Genomic DNA, 14,877 nt, shown 5'->3' with positions numbered 1-14,877 from the left:
TTCTGTCGAAGGTATCCTGGATAACTAATGGGAAAAATAAGTCTTCAACTAACTTGAAGTTGGAGAGATTTTTGGTGTATTCCAGGGAACAGAGGAATTGCCCAGCCTAACCTGAGAAATCCTGTGCCATTTCTAGAGAGATTTGGTTGGTATCTCTGGCTATGGGTCATCAAGAAACTGGAAAATATGTGTCACAATTGGCTTGAAGACTTTGAATTTCATGCAAGTGATGATTGCTGATGTTAACATGTTTTGGGCAACAGCAGGAGTTTATTTGATGGATTGTGATTCTACAGAATTGAGGCCAGCTATTTAAATTATACAAGAAATCTGCCATGCTAATCCAGTTTGGTTTACTTTTGACTCCAGACCTACAGCAATATAACCGACTTTTCGCTGTCCTTTGAATTGGCTGAGTAAGCCACTCTGTTTGAGTCAGACTGGTACAAAAATGTACAAGGCAACCCTGGGATCCACCATCTAATTGAACAAGTTCCTCCTCGTCTCAGTTGTAAAGGTTCATCCCTTCATATTGAGGCTGTGCCCTTGAGTATAAGTCTCTCCTATGAGTGGAGACATTTAATTCACATCCACTTTATCCAGGCCCCTCGGTATTCTGTAGGTTTCAATCGGATTTCCCTTCATCCTTCTAAATTCTAATGAGTACAGGCCCAAAGCCGTCAACCGCTCCACATTTGATAAGCCCTTCATCCCTGGGATCAATATTGCCAATCTCAACTGGACCCCCTCCAAGTCCAGCACATCCTTCCTTGATACAGGGCCCAAAACTGCTCTCAATATTCCAAATGCAGTCTGACAAGAGACCCAGAGTGACATTGCTACATTTCTATTCTATTGCTGTTATTACTCTCCTCATCAACAAACACATTCAAAAACACAGGACGACAACGTGTGGAGCTGGATGAACACAGCAGGCCAAGCAGCATGCCAGGAGCACGAAAGTTGATGTTTCGGGCCTAGACCCTTCATCACCTACACTCACCTCTACTGGCTCCATCCCCGTCTCTTTAACTTGTCTGCTTCCTCTCCAGCTATCTTCTTCTCTATCCATCTTTAATCTGCTTCCCCCTCTCTCCTGATTTATTTCAGAACCCTCTCCCCATCCCCCAATTCTGATGAAGGGTCTATGCCCGAAACATCAGCTTTTGTGCTCCTGGGATGCTGCTTCGCCTGCTGTGTTCATCCAGCTCAACACTTTGTTGTCTCAGATTCTCCAGTATCTGCAGTTGCTATTATCTCAAAAACACAGGACTGTTTATTTATCTATCTCACTGGTACACCACCACGTTTAACACTGTTTAGGCAAAATACTACAGGTGCTGGAATTCTGAACCAAATGCAGAGAATACTGGAGAAACTCAGCAGGCCTCACAGCATTTGTGGAGAGAAAAACAATGTTAACATTTCGAGTCAGATACCACTCTTCTTCAGAACTGCTGACCTGGTCATTTGAAGATGAGTACCTGAGGCCTCAGAGGAAGCATTGTTTAGGTTGCCTGCTGCATCCCCATCAGTATAGATACAGAAATCGCGGAGTGAGGGACGATCCTTTAGAATTGGGATGAGGAAGAATTACTTCAGCCAGAGAATGGTTGATCCGTGGAATTCATTTCTGCAGAGGGCTGTGGTCAAGTCATTTGAGTGTTTTCAAGATAGAAATAGATTTGTTTGGGAAATCAATTGTTACAAGGAGAAGGCAAGAGAATGGAGTTGAGAAACAAATCTGCCATGATTGAATGCAAATCAGACCTGATGGGCTGAATGGCCTAACCCTGCTCCTGAATCTTATGGTTTTATACTGCAAACATAGACTGTATGGATATGCAAGATAACTCAGTGTGGAGCTGGAAGAACACAGCAGGCCAAGCAGCATCTCAGGAGCAGAAAAGCTGACGTTTCGGGCCTAGACCCTTCATCAGACAGGGGATGGGGAGAGGGCTCTGAAATAAATAGGGAGAGAGGGGGAGGCGGACTGAAGATGGATAGAAAAGAAGATAGGTAGAGAGGAGAGTATAAGTTGGGAGGTAGGGAGGGGATAGGTCAGTCCATGGAGAGCGGACAGGTCAAGGAGGTGGGATGAGGTTAGTAGGTAGGAAATGGAGGTGTGGCTTGGGGTGGGAGGAGGGGATAGGTGAAAGGAAGAACAGGTTAGGGAGGCGGGGACAGGCTGGGCTGGTTTTGGGGTACAGTGGGGGGAGGGGAAGAGGTGGGCTGGTTTTGGGATGTAGTGGGGGAGGGAGAGATTTTGAAGCTTGCGAAGTCCACATTGATACCATTGGGCTGCTGGTCACCCAAGTGGAATATGAGTTGATGTTCCTGCAACCTTCGGGTGGCATCATTGTGGCACTGCAGAAGGCCCATGATGGACATGTCGTCTGAGGATTGGGAGGGGGAGTTGAAATGATTCGCGACTGGGAGGTGCAGTTTGTTGCAAACCGAGTGGAGGTGTTCTGCAAAGCGGTCCCCAAGCCTCCGCTTGGTTTCTCCCATGTAGAGGAAGCCACATCGGGTACAGCGGATGCAGTATACTGCATTGGCAGATGTGCAGGCGAACATCTGCTTAATATAGAAAGTCATCTTGGGGCCTGGGATGGGGGTGAGGGAGGAGGTGTGGGGACAAGTGTAGCACATCCTGCGGTTGCAGGGGAAGGTGCCGGGTGTGGTGGGGTTGGAGGGGAGTGTGGAGCAGACAAGGGAGTCACGGTGAGAGTGGTCTCTCCGGAAGGCAGACAAGGGTGGGGATGGAAAAATGTCTTGGGTGGTGGTGTCGGATTGTAAATGGCGGAAATGTCAGAGGATGATGCATTGTATCTGAAGGTTGGTGGGGTGATATGTGAGGATGAGGCGGATTCTCTTTGGGCGGTTATTGCGGGGCTGGGGTGTGAGGCATGTCTTGCAGGAAATGCGGGAGACACGGTCAAGGGCATTCTCGACCACTGCGGGGAGGATGTTGCGGTCCTTTAAGAACGTGGACATCTGGGATGTGCTGGAGTGGAATGCCTCATCCTGGAAGCAGATGCGGTGGAGGTGAAGGAATTGGGAATAGGGGATGGAATTTTTGGAGGAGAGTGGGTGGGAGGAGGTGTATTCTAGGTAGCTGTGGGAGTTGGTGGGCTTGAAATGGACATCAGTTACTAGCTGGTTGCCTGAGATGGAGACAGAGAGGTCCAGGAAGGTGAGGGATGCGTTGGAGATGGCCCAGGTGAACTTGGGGTTGGGGTGGAAGGTGTTGGTGAAGTGGATGAACTGTTCGAACTCCCCTGGGGAGCAAGAGGCGGCGCTGATACAATCATCAATGTAATGGAGGAAGAGGTGGGGTTTGGGGCCTGTGTAGGTGCGGAAGAGAGACAGTTCCATGTAACCTACAAAGAGGCAGGCCTGGTGAGCACCTCTCAGAGATAACTCTGCAGCTGGCCTGAGGAAGAAACAGCCCAGGCCACAGGCACATAGAGGACTGTCAGAGAACAGGCACTAGCTCAGCTAAAACTGGAAAAGGCCCTGTTGTGCCAGAAATTACTGACTTCATCCAAATGCACAGTAGGACTAGCAATGGCTGACAGGCATGTCAGATGCATTGAGATTTTTGAACATGAGTAAATTAATCCATTTTGGACTTTGCCAGGTCTGCGACATCTCACCAAATTCTGTGATTTTCCCCAAAATCTAGTCGTGTCCCTGACATGACATCGCTTGACATCACGTGGAAGTAAAAGATCCATTTTGTAATTGTTCGATGGGTCATAACTGAAAAATCAAAATATTTTCTATCTCAGCTTTACTTTTCCACCTGACATCACTCTAAATCTGGTTTCTGTGAGTTTTCAGGACTTTGAGATTTTGAGTATTGCATTGAGTAGCAGAGTCTGGAGCATGGTGATGGAGACAGGTGTTTCATTGGGAATGTAGGTGTCATGATGATGCAATGCAGCTTGCTAATCAGGCATCTGGAAATCTTATGAATCGGCGAGGATTGTAGTCATAAATTGGAAGATTCTGGAAGAACAAACCTGATTTCAGCTGACTTTGTTGTGTCAAAATTTACGAGGATGTCTTATGTATTTTTGGTGAGTATATTGGTTCCTTTAAACCCTAATAAACCTTCAGTTGTTTGTTTGGCTGCTTCAAACTCATATTGGCACATAGAATTGTTTCCTTTATCTAGGTGTTGTTGCACAATGACGTTCCAGACAGCACCAGGATCAGTATTGACAAAGTGGTGTTGCAAGGAGAATTGTGACATTGTATGACTGGTAAGGGAGAACTATCAGAGGTGAGGACTTCGCCACTCTTCCAATTTGATAAAGCGATGAAGTCCGAACATGTTTAAGGCAGGGCAATTTTGGGGATGTACCTTCTTCTCTACACTGTTGCACTGTTCAAATTCACCCAAGGAAGGATATATTACCCTTTGAGAGGGCGAGTTACAATGCAAAATTCAGCAGTTTAATTGCTGGATTGAGAGAACAGTTTTCTGAGGAGAGTTGACAAGTGTGCTGTGATGATACTATGGCTTTTAGAGGTATATTGTGCTTTGTTTATTTTTATGAACAAGTTGAGACAGAGGTGATGGAGAGGTCTGTTCCAAGTCAATCAAGTAAACATCTTGTGAGGCCTTGGGGTATTTTCTATTCAAATTTAGAGCAATAGGAGCAGCCTGAATGGGTGGGGTCAAACTCCCATTGGAAGTAGGATTTTTAGTTTTCGCTTTCTGCAGTTGCTGGGGTCATAAAGCTGGATGTGGAAGCTCTCATTCCTCTCTCTGTTATAGCTAAAAGCTAGGGTTCTCTTCCTGTTGCAAGAAATGCATGTGAGTTAATCTATTTCACTGAATTTGCCTTTATGGGATGTTACTGTATTGGAACAGTTATTGTTCAGTAGTTAAATAATCTATTATTATGTTAAATTTTCCAAGAGTGTTGTTATTCCAATTCTATTTTTCTTTTGTTTGTATTTTCGCAATAGAGTAAGAGTAAATAAAGTGTGTTTTACTTCAGGTCACGAAATGTGGAGCTGGAAAAGCACACTCAATGGGTCAGCATCCAAGGAGCAGGAAAGTCAGAATTTCAGGTCATAACCCTTTGAGCCTGGTAGCATGACCAATCCAATTGTATCTGGAACACAACACCTTACACTTGTCTTTGAAAATAAGAAAAAGTTAGGGTCTAGGCTATCTTCTTAATGCATTTGGAGAGAGGTTTGGTTTGGTCCATCACAGTGGGACTATATTGTTTCAAAAATGAGTAGAAGGCTCATTGAAAAGTATAAACTTTCACTGGATCCTGGTGGGGTGATGCTGACAGGCTGTTGTTCTTGGCTGAAGGGCCTAGAATTCAGGCACATGAATTCCGAATAAGGAGTCAGCCGTTTAGAATGGCTAAAGAGAGAACTGCTATGGGGCAGGCGATGGCTAGTTATATTACGGCTGGGACGTTAATGCAGAAACACAAGTGGCTTTCCGAATTAACTGCCATTCTTACCCAGCCTAGCCTGCAGACCCACAGCAACGTGATGGATATGGGCAATTAAGGATGGATAATAAATGTCAGACTAGCCAGTGAAGCCCTCAACCCATGAATAAATAAAACCACAAAGTGATAATTTTCACATGTAAAATTACAATTATTTCATTTGTTTATCCCCGAGAGATGTGGTTATGTATCAAATGAGAACAGTCAAGACTGACACTGACATGTTAGAGGGCCTGTGGGGATCAGTGAGGGGAGGAAATCATGGAATTGAGGCAAAGGTTGAGTCATAATTTTAAGGATTTGAGGGCCTGAATGGCCTACTTTCTCTATCTGTATGCTAGATATGTATGTAGGCAGAAAGAAAGAGGCTGGGTCAGGTGGTAAGATCCTAGAGTTAATAAAATGTGAGGCTGGATGAACACAGCAGGCCAAGCAGCATCTCAGGAGCACAAAAGCTGACGTTTCGGGCCTAGACCCTTCATCAGAGCATTATCCCATTATCACCAAGATCCTAGAGTTGATGGCTGATTGAGAATGGACTCGTGCCCACAGAGCTTTCATCTTTATAGTATTGCAGGGCAACTTGAAAGTCTAATGCCATCTCTGATGGAGAGCTCACTGTTTGGGCTAGATTTGCACAGTGGGTTTTGGTGGCTAGTGACGGGAATTAAATGCAGCGTTCCGCTGCAAAACCTAAAAGTCTGCAGCCATTTAAAGAGTGCCCACAGTTAGAAATTCATGCCAGCAGCACTAATTGTTAAGGAGGGTTAAAAGACTTTGCAGTTCAGCATCTGCCTGAAGAGCGGATGTGCTGCTCTGCAATCATTAGCACCTTTTATAAATGACCCTTAGTGTTTTACAGCCAACAAAGCATTTGTAGTCACTGTTTAAAATGTGGGGAACACTGTGTCTGAATTGCCAAGATCGGAAACTCATTAATGTGATAATTGACCACAATATCTGTTTCTTTGCAGTCTTGGTTAAGTGGTTAATGTATTCATAGTGCCAAATGGACTGCTCCTGTTCTTCTTTGGAGGTTTTAGTGTCAACCCGAGAGGACTTTGATTCAATGCCTCATCTAAAACTTACAGCTTTATAAGATGCAGAAATGAGAATTCTAGCCACTGAGACAAGGCTGCCACAGCTTAATCCTTTCCCTCATGCTTTTGCTTCTTTTTCCTTCTCAGACGCATATAAAATAAGAGATTCGACTTCCTGCAACCCAAAGAAGAGCAGATGACAATATCAACAAGGAATGCAAAACAAAACTTCAAATACAAATTCTGACGTATCTGACTTTGCAAACTCAGGTTGCATTTTGTAAATGTGTCTGATGTTGCTGCGTGTGACGTGTTCATTGAAAAATCAGACATAATAACATATTCTATGACAAATTGTTAGCCTTTCATTTATTTTTTAGTCAATAATTATCTGAACTCTAGCCGTTTGCTCTTGAAAACTCTGGCAGAGACAGCATGCTGAGCTGGTTCTGTGGAGACGGACCCATAATTGCACTGTGGCTGTTGGTTTCATGCTTGCAAATGTTTTATCTCCTTCATGATGTTTCCTAAGTATGGTTGGTTTGAGTCCAAAGCTACGCCTCTTTATTCAAATTCCACAGATCAGATTGAGACCTTTGATTTAAATAGTAATAGAACAGAGCGACGAATGTTTATAGTAAAATAAAGACTTGCATTTATCTGGCACCTTTTGTGACTACAGGGGAACTGGAAGTGCTTTACAGCTACTGCAGTGTGTTGCTGCTGCAAAAGTAGGAAACACAGCAGTTCCAGTTTAATATTTCACTAATGTCTGCTCCAACAGAGCAACAGGGACTCAGTACTGCATGCATTGCTTTGATCTGTGTACTCAGTTCCTGGAGTAAGAACTGAATCATAGACATCGGGGGTGGCACAGTGGCTCACAGCGCCAGGGACCCAGGTTCAATTCCACCCTCTGGCAACTGTCTGTGTGGAGTTTGCACATTCTCTTCGTCTCTGTGTCGGTTTCCTCCAGGTGCTCCAGTTTCCATCCACAGTCCAAAGATGTGCAGGCGAGGTGGATTGGCCATGTTAAATCGTCCATAGTGATCAGGGATGTGTAGATTAGGTGAGTTGTAGGGGGATGGGTCTGGGTAGGATCTTCCAAGACTCCATGTCGACTTGTTGGGCTAAAGCGCCTGTTTCCGTACTGTAGAGATTCTGTGATATGCCTCCAAGGCAAGGAAGTTGTTAATACCTCTGCATTTTACCAGTGTTGCCACAATTTTGCATTGCGAAATATGGGAAAAGAATCAAAGATGCATAGGGCTATCAAAACAAAAAGAAATTAAACATATGCTCTAGCACTAATCAGTGATGTATTATTGCGCACATCTCAGAAAAGAACTACAGCGTTAAGGCAGATAATTGATATCATAATATGTAATTCCATAGTCTAAGCAATCTCTATCTTATTCTTTGTGAGCAGTGAAGTGAAATTCTCCATAGGTGATTCTGTTTTTCAAGAAGGGACAGTTAACCTGAGGGTCCAACATAACCGAGTGTGGAGCTGGATGAACGCAGCAGGCCAAGCAGCATCTCAGGAGCATAAAAGCTGACTCTTCGGGCCTAGACCCTTCATCAGAAAAGGGGGATGGGGAGAGGATTCTGAAATAATTGGGGAGAGAGGGGGAGGCGGACTGAAGATGGATGGAGAAGATAGATGGAGAGGAGAGTATAGGTGGGGAGGTAGGGAGGGGATAGGTCAGTCCAGGGAGGATGGACAGGTCAAGGGGGTGGGATAAGGTAGTAGGTAGTCGGTAGTCATCCAGTCCCACACTTTGTTATCTTGGATTCTCCAGCATCTGCAGTTCCCATTATCTCTAACCTGAGGGTCACCATGCCTTAGCTGAGGCCGACGTGTTGGCCGTAGCTAGTACAGGAATTGAACCCATATTTGTGGCATCACTCAACACCCATCCAAGTTAGGAAACATGCAATCTGCTCATCAGTCAATTGGTCAGCCGTCAGTTATGTACATGATATAACAATCCAAGTAAGCATATAATTCAGTCTGTACATTTAAGCCTGAGGTGCCATATCTGTGCATGTGATCAGTCATTAATAAACTGTTCTTATAAAAACCTGAATTTCTGCAGCATCTGCTATGTGGGCTAACATGAAAATAAAACACGCAAGAAGCACATCATTGTGCCAGAATTGCAGCATGTGGATACCAGCATAAATACTTCAAATGTACACTAGAAACAGATGTCAGTAGATTGGCACTGAAGGCTGGGAAGATGATTTCAAATAATGAAAAAAAACTATATTCCTAACAGTCCCTATCACATGTTCAAATTCAGAGCCAAAGTTACAACTACTACTAAGACTGAAGGCTACAACTGTACTGTAGGGACAAAACCGTTTTCAGGAAGACACTCACTCTCTTTTAAAGAAAGAGAGTTCACCACTGATCTGATTTTTTTGAAAGCGAGAGTCAGTGAAAGGTCAGCTTCACCAAATTAAAGTATTCTCAAAACAAAATGTGAGCAAAAGCACCAAACGAATCATGAGATAAAGAGAAGTTAGGCAGCACGGTGGCTCTGTGGTTAGCACTGCTGCCTCACAGTGCCAGGGACCTGGGCTCAGTGTCCCCCTGGAGTAATTGTCTGTGTGGAGTTTGCACATTCTTCCCGTGTCTGTGTGGGTTTTCTCACACAGTCCAAAGATGTGCAGGTTAGGTGGATTGGTCATGCTAAATTGCCTGTAGTGTTCAGGGATGTGTGGGTTTGGGAAATGGGTCTGTGTGGCTGGTATCGTTGCTTAATGCATCTTACACAAAATATACCCAGGTAACTGCCACAGTGTGGTGCACTTCACCCTTGATAAACGAAACTTACAGTGGATCTGACATCCCATTTATTGGGATAACCAATCTTTCAGATCAAAACAGTGCCTTCTGTTGGACACCTGAAATCTTTCACATTGTTGACACAGCGTGACTTTCTACTGATAGTATGCCAGTGCACACAGATATATGCATCATCATGATCCACAGGGTAATTAATGCATCAATTCCAACACAAAGATTCCTGAAAAACCTTGACCCAGACCAATTTGATTCTATTGGTAAATTTAAAAGCAATGCAGTGCGTTACATCTGAAAGATGATACCTAGCAAAGCATTGACCTCCCTTGTGGATGCAACTTTCACATACAACTGGAGTCTATTATAGAAAACAACACTGTTTAAAATATTGAGCATCACACTAACTGTTATGGCTCCAGTACTTGTTTTTTGAAGAAATTTGATGCTCTATGTGCATGTTTACATCCAAGACATTGCATTAAAATGACATCCAGACATGATTCCTACCTTGGAAGAGTTTAATCCCTACTTTTTGGATGCAAAGCATTTTTCCAAGCTTGATGCTAAGAATGGATATTGCTTCAAACATCTTTCCCAAAGTCCCAGGAAATGACAATATTTGAAATATCTTTTAATTGTACATGGTAATTGTTAATAAACTTCCAGAAATATAACTCAACAAGAAGCTGACTCTCTGTGATATATGTTACTTGGACTAACATATTTTAAAAAATGCCACATGATGCACAGGGTGTCAGGCAATATTTATGAAGAGAGAAACAAAGTTAACATTTCAGGATTTGTCAACATTGTAGACTAGTGGCTGAGTGGCAGTATCTTTGTGTTTTCCAAACCTAAAAAATGCAGAGGACAAAAAAGTAAAGAATGAGGGTTTGGAGGTTGATTTATAGAGTCACAGAGCAATACACCATGGAAACAGACCCTTCGGCCTGACTCGCCCATGCCAACCAGTTTTCCTAAACTGCACTAATTCCATTTGTCTGCACTTGGCCTATATTCTTCTAAACTATTCCTATCTATGTACCCTTCCAAATGTCTTTAAAATATTGTAATTGTACTCACCTCCATCCTTCCTATGACAGCTTGTTCCATATATGCACCATCCCTTGTGTGAAAACATTATTCGTTAGGTCCCTTTTAAATCTTTTCCCTCTCACCTGAAATCTATGTCCTCTAGTTTTAGACTTCCTTGCCCTGGAGAAAATACCTTGGTTATTCACATTATCTTTTCCCCTCATGGTTTTATAAACCTCTATAAGGTCACCCCTCAGCCTCTTGTGCTCCAGGAAAATATGTCCCAGCCTATTCAGCCCCCACCCCCCCATAAACCTGAAGCCCTGGTAACATTATTGTAAATCTTTCTTCCACCATTTCCAGTTAAATAACATCTTACCGACAGCAGGGTGATGAGAATTGTACGCAGTACTACAAATATGTCGGCACCACTGTCTTCTTCACACATAATGTCATGTCCCAACACCTGTATTTAATACTCTGAGTGATGAGGGCAGGCATGCCAAATGCCTTCTTTGAATCCCACCACAGCACATGGTGAAATTTGAATTCAATAAATATCAGGAATTAAGAATCTAATGATGACCGTGAATCCATTGTCTATTGTCAGGAAAAACCCATCTGGTTCACGAATGTCCTTTATGGAAGGAAACTGCCATCCTTACCTGTGATCAGAGATAATAGGAACTGCAGATGCTGGAGAATCCCCTATTTATGGAGATTCCATCCCCTATTCCCAATTCCTTCGCCTCTGCCGCAACTGCTCCCAGGGTGAGGCATTCCCCTCCCGCACATCCGAGATGTCTACATTCTTCAAGGACCACAACTTCCCCTCCGCAGTGGTCGAGAACTCCCTCGACTGTGTCTCCTGCATTTCCCGCAACTCATCCCTCACACCCCGCCCCAGCAATAACTGCCAAAAGAGAATCCCCATCGTCCTCACATACCACCCCACCAACCACCGAATACAACTCATTGTCCTCAGACACTACTGCCATCCAAAATCCGACCTCCCCACCAAGACATTTTTCCATCCCTACCCTTGTCTGCCTTCCAGAGGGACCACTGTCTCCGTGACTCCCTTGTCCGCTCCACACTCCCCTCCAACCCCACCACACCCGGCGCCTTCCCCTGCAACCGCAGGAAGTACTACACTTGTCCCCACACCTCCTCCCTCACCCCCATCCCACGCCCCAAGATGACTTTCCATATTAAGCAGATGTTCACCTGCACATCTGCCAATGTGGTATATTGTATCCACTGTACCCGGTGGGGCTTCCTCTACATTGGGGAAACCAAGCGGAGGCTTGGTGACCGTTTTGCAGAACACCTACGTTCGGTTCGCAATAAACAACTGCACCTCCCAGTTGTGAGCCATTTCAACTCCCGCTCCCATTCCTTAGACAACATGTCCATCCTGGGCCTCCTGCAGTGTCATAATGATGCCCCCCGTAGGTTGCAGAAACGGCAACTCATCTTCCGCTTGGGAACCCTGCAGCCCAATGGTATCAATGTGGACTTCACCAGCTTCAAAATCTCCCCTCCCCCCACTGCATCCCAAAACCAGCCCAGCTCATCCCCGCCTCCCTAACCTGTTCTTCCTCTCACCTATCCCCTCCTCCCACCTCAAGCTGTACCTCTATTTCCTACCTACCAACCTCATTCCGTCCCCTTGACCTGTCCGTCCTCCCCGGGCTGACCTATCCCCTCCCTCCCTTCCCCCCCCCCCAATACTCTCCTCCCCACCTATCTTCTCCTCTACCATCTTCAGTCTGCCCCCCCCCTCCCTATTTATTTTGGAATCCTCTCCCCATCCCCCTTTACTGATGAAGGGTCTAGACCTGAAACGTCAGCTTTTGTGCTCCTAACATGCTGCTTGGCCTGCTGTGTTCATCCAGCTCCACATTTTGTTACCTGCCATCCTCACCTGGTCTTGTCTACATGTGACTCCAAACCCACAGCAATGTGGTTGACACTGAACTGCCCTTGGGCAATTAGGGATGCGCAACAAATGCCAGCCTAGCCAGAGATGCCCTCATCCTGTGAATGAATAAATAAAGAAAAAAAAAACTGCTATCTGCCATTCCTCAGCCCACTGGCCCAGTTGATCAAGATCCTGTGGTATTCTTCAAAAGTCATCTTGACTGTCCACTATGCCACCAAGTTTGGTGCCATCCATAAACGTACAAACCAGGCCTCCTACATTATCATCCAAATTGTTGACATAAATGATGAACAACAGGGGACCTAGCACTTATCCTTGCAGTACAGTACAGGTCTCAAGATTCCAGTCTAAGTAACGATCCTGTACCAACAACCTCTATCTCCTGATAACAAGGTGTGGAGCTGAATGAACACATCAGGACAAACAGCATATTAGAAGGGTCCAGGCCCGAAATGTCAGCTTTCCTGCTCCTAGGATGCTGCTTGGCCTGCTGTGTTCATCCAGCTCCACACTTTGTTATCTTGGATTTTCTAGCATCCGCAGTTCCTATTATCTATAACCTCTATCTCCTACCTTTATGCCAATTTTGTATCCAATTGTATAGCTTTCCCTGGATACCATGTGATCTAACCTTACTAACCAGTCTACCATTTGGAATTTTGTTGAAGACCTTGCTAAAGTTTAGGTAGACAATGTCTACTGCTCTGTCTTCATCTATCTTCTCGGCCACCTCTTCAAAACTCAATCAAGTTTGTGAGACACAATTTAGCACCCACAAAGCCATCCCAACTATCTCTAATCAGCACTTGCCTTTACAAATGCATATAGATCTCTCAGAATCCCCCCCAATAACTTACACAGCACTGATGTCAGGCTCACTAGTCTGTAGTTCACTGGCTTGTCCTTGCATCCTTTCCTAAATACTGGCACAACATTAGTCCCTTGTTGGACTTAATGATAATTGCAATATCAACAAAACTTTGAAAGAAAGTGTTGTGATGGGAGTAGAGAGGAGATAATCTGCCATGGAGTGCTAAGGAGTTTTCGGAAATCTTCCATGGGCGTATTGAGGACTTGGATGAGTCTTCATGTTATGGAGCATTAATAGTTACTGAAATCAAGAAGTTGCATTTGCATAATGCTTCTTCAAACCCTTGGGACACTTCAAAGAGCTTTGCAATCAATAGATTACATTCAAATACTATCCTTAAGACGACATATTTGACAGCTGATTTGCATCCTGTTCGATGTTGCAAACATCTAATGGATGAAACTGATTTTGGTAACCAAGTTTAAGAAAAATGTAGGCAACAATTTAACGTGGGCAACTTTCCAAACCTAATTCAGGGAACAAATGAATACTCATACAGCCAACCATATTCCTATAGGCTGACCCAAACCCAACATAAGAATGAAAATCCTCCAAACAAAAATATGAAGTTGTCAAGATGTTATCAACACTCACCTCCAACCTGTTAAACTCGTGAATGACATCCTTCAGGGGTCAAGCGGAATTGTATTAAGAGGCTTTCGTAAACTTTGTGTTGTAGATCTCATTATAATTATTTCATAAAGGGTAACAAGATTGGCATCATTACGTCAGGAGATTCCATTGTTCCTCTTTTGAGATAACCTTCACATTCTTCTGTTGCAGCTGGACAGGCACTCGGTTAAAGGCATCATTCAAAGAAACAATACCTCTGCCGGGGTAACACAAGATTAATAGCAGTAAGTACATTATCCTGGATTGAGTGATTGTGGGCGATGAAGATTGGTGCTGGGTAATTTCTGTCAACACTTTCCTCAAGTCATGGGGAATCCTTGTTTATAAACACCATATGAATGGCAAATTTGTTTTTTTATTCACCCACCCATGTGATATGGGTGTCATTGATTGGCTAGCATTTATTGTTCATCCCGAGATGCCTCTGAGAAGTGATAATGAGCTGTCTTCTTGAACTGTTGCTCAATGTTGGCCACAGTGAGATTAGGGAATTCCAGGATTTTGACCCAGTGAAAGCGAAGGAAAAAGGCAATATATTTCCAAGTCAGTTGGTGGGTGGCTTGTAGGAGAACTTACAGGTGATGATGTTCCCATACATCTGCCTCCCTGATGGTAGAGGTCATGGGTTTGGAAGGTGCTGTCTGAGGATCTTCAGTGAATTTTTGCAGTACATCTTGTAGATGGTACACTCTACTGTTGCTGAGCATTGGTGGTAGAGGGAGTGGGTGTTTTGTGGATGTGGTGTCAATCAAGAGGGTTGCTTTTTCCTGGACAGTCTCAAGCTAATGTTGCTGGAGCAATCCAGGCAAGTAGGAGGCTTTTCATCACACTTGAGACTTGTGTCTTGTATTGCCCACATGGACCCCAGTTATGCCTATCTCTTTGTGGTGTATTTGGAACATTCCTTGGTCCAGTCCTACATGGGACCCCATTCACAACACTTTCTCCAGTACAACAACAATGTTGTTGATGCTTGTCCCTCCCTTGTCCAGAGTTGGAAAAGTTTATCGATTTCACTCCTAATTTCCACTTCACTCTCACCTTCCCCAGGC

General features: G+C 44.3%; 1 protein-coding gene across 2 annotated transcripts in view; it reads left to right on the top strand.

The window, feature by feature from the left end:
• The window catches only part of LOC125457389 (P2Y purinoceptor 1-like), a 95,948-nt gene that overhangs the window by 55,013 nt on the left and 26,058 nt on the right, over positions 1-14,877 (top strand). For both annotated transcript variants that reach the window (XR_009446683.1, XR_007248615.2), the window contains exon 2: positions 13,976-14,049. The gene's annotated coding sequence lies outside the window, so the exon portion shown is untranslated. The remainder of the gene's footprint in view (positions 1-13,975; positions 14,050-14,877) is intronic.

This window comes from Stegostoma tigrinum, chromosome 14, assembly GCF_030684315.1.
Source record: "Stegostoma tigrinum isolate sSteTig4 chromosome 14, sSteTig4.hap1, whole genome shotgun sequence".
NCBI lineage: Eukaryota > Metazoa > Chordata > Chondrichthyes > Orectolobiformes > Stegostomatidae > Stegostoma > Stegostoma tigrinum.
Note: the sequence above shows the minus strand (reverse complement) of the source record. Positions and strands in the feature narration are given on the sequence as shown.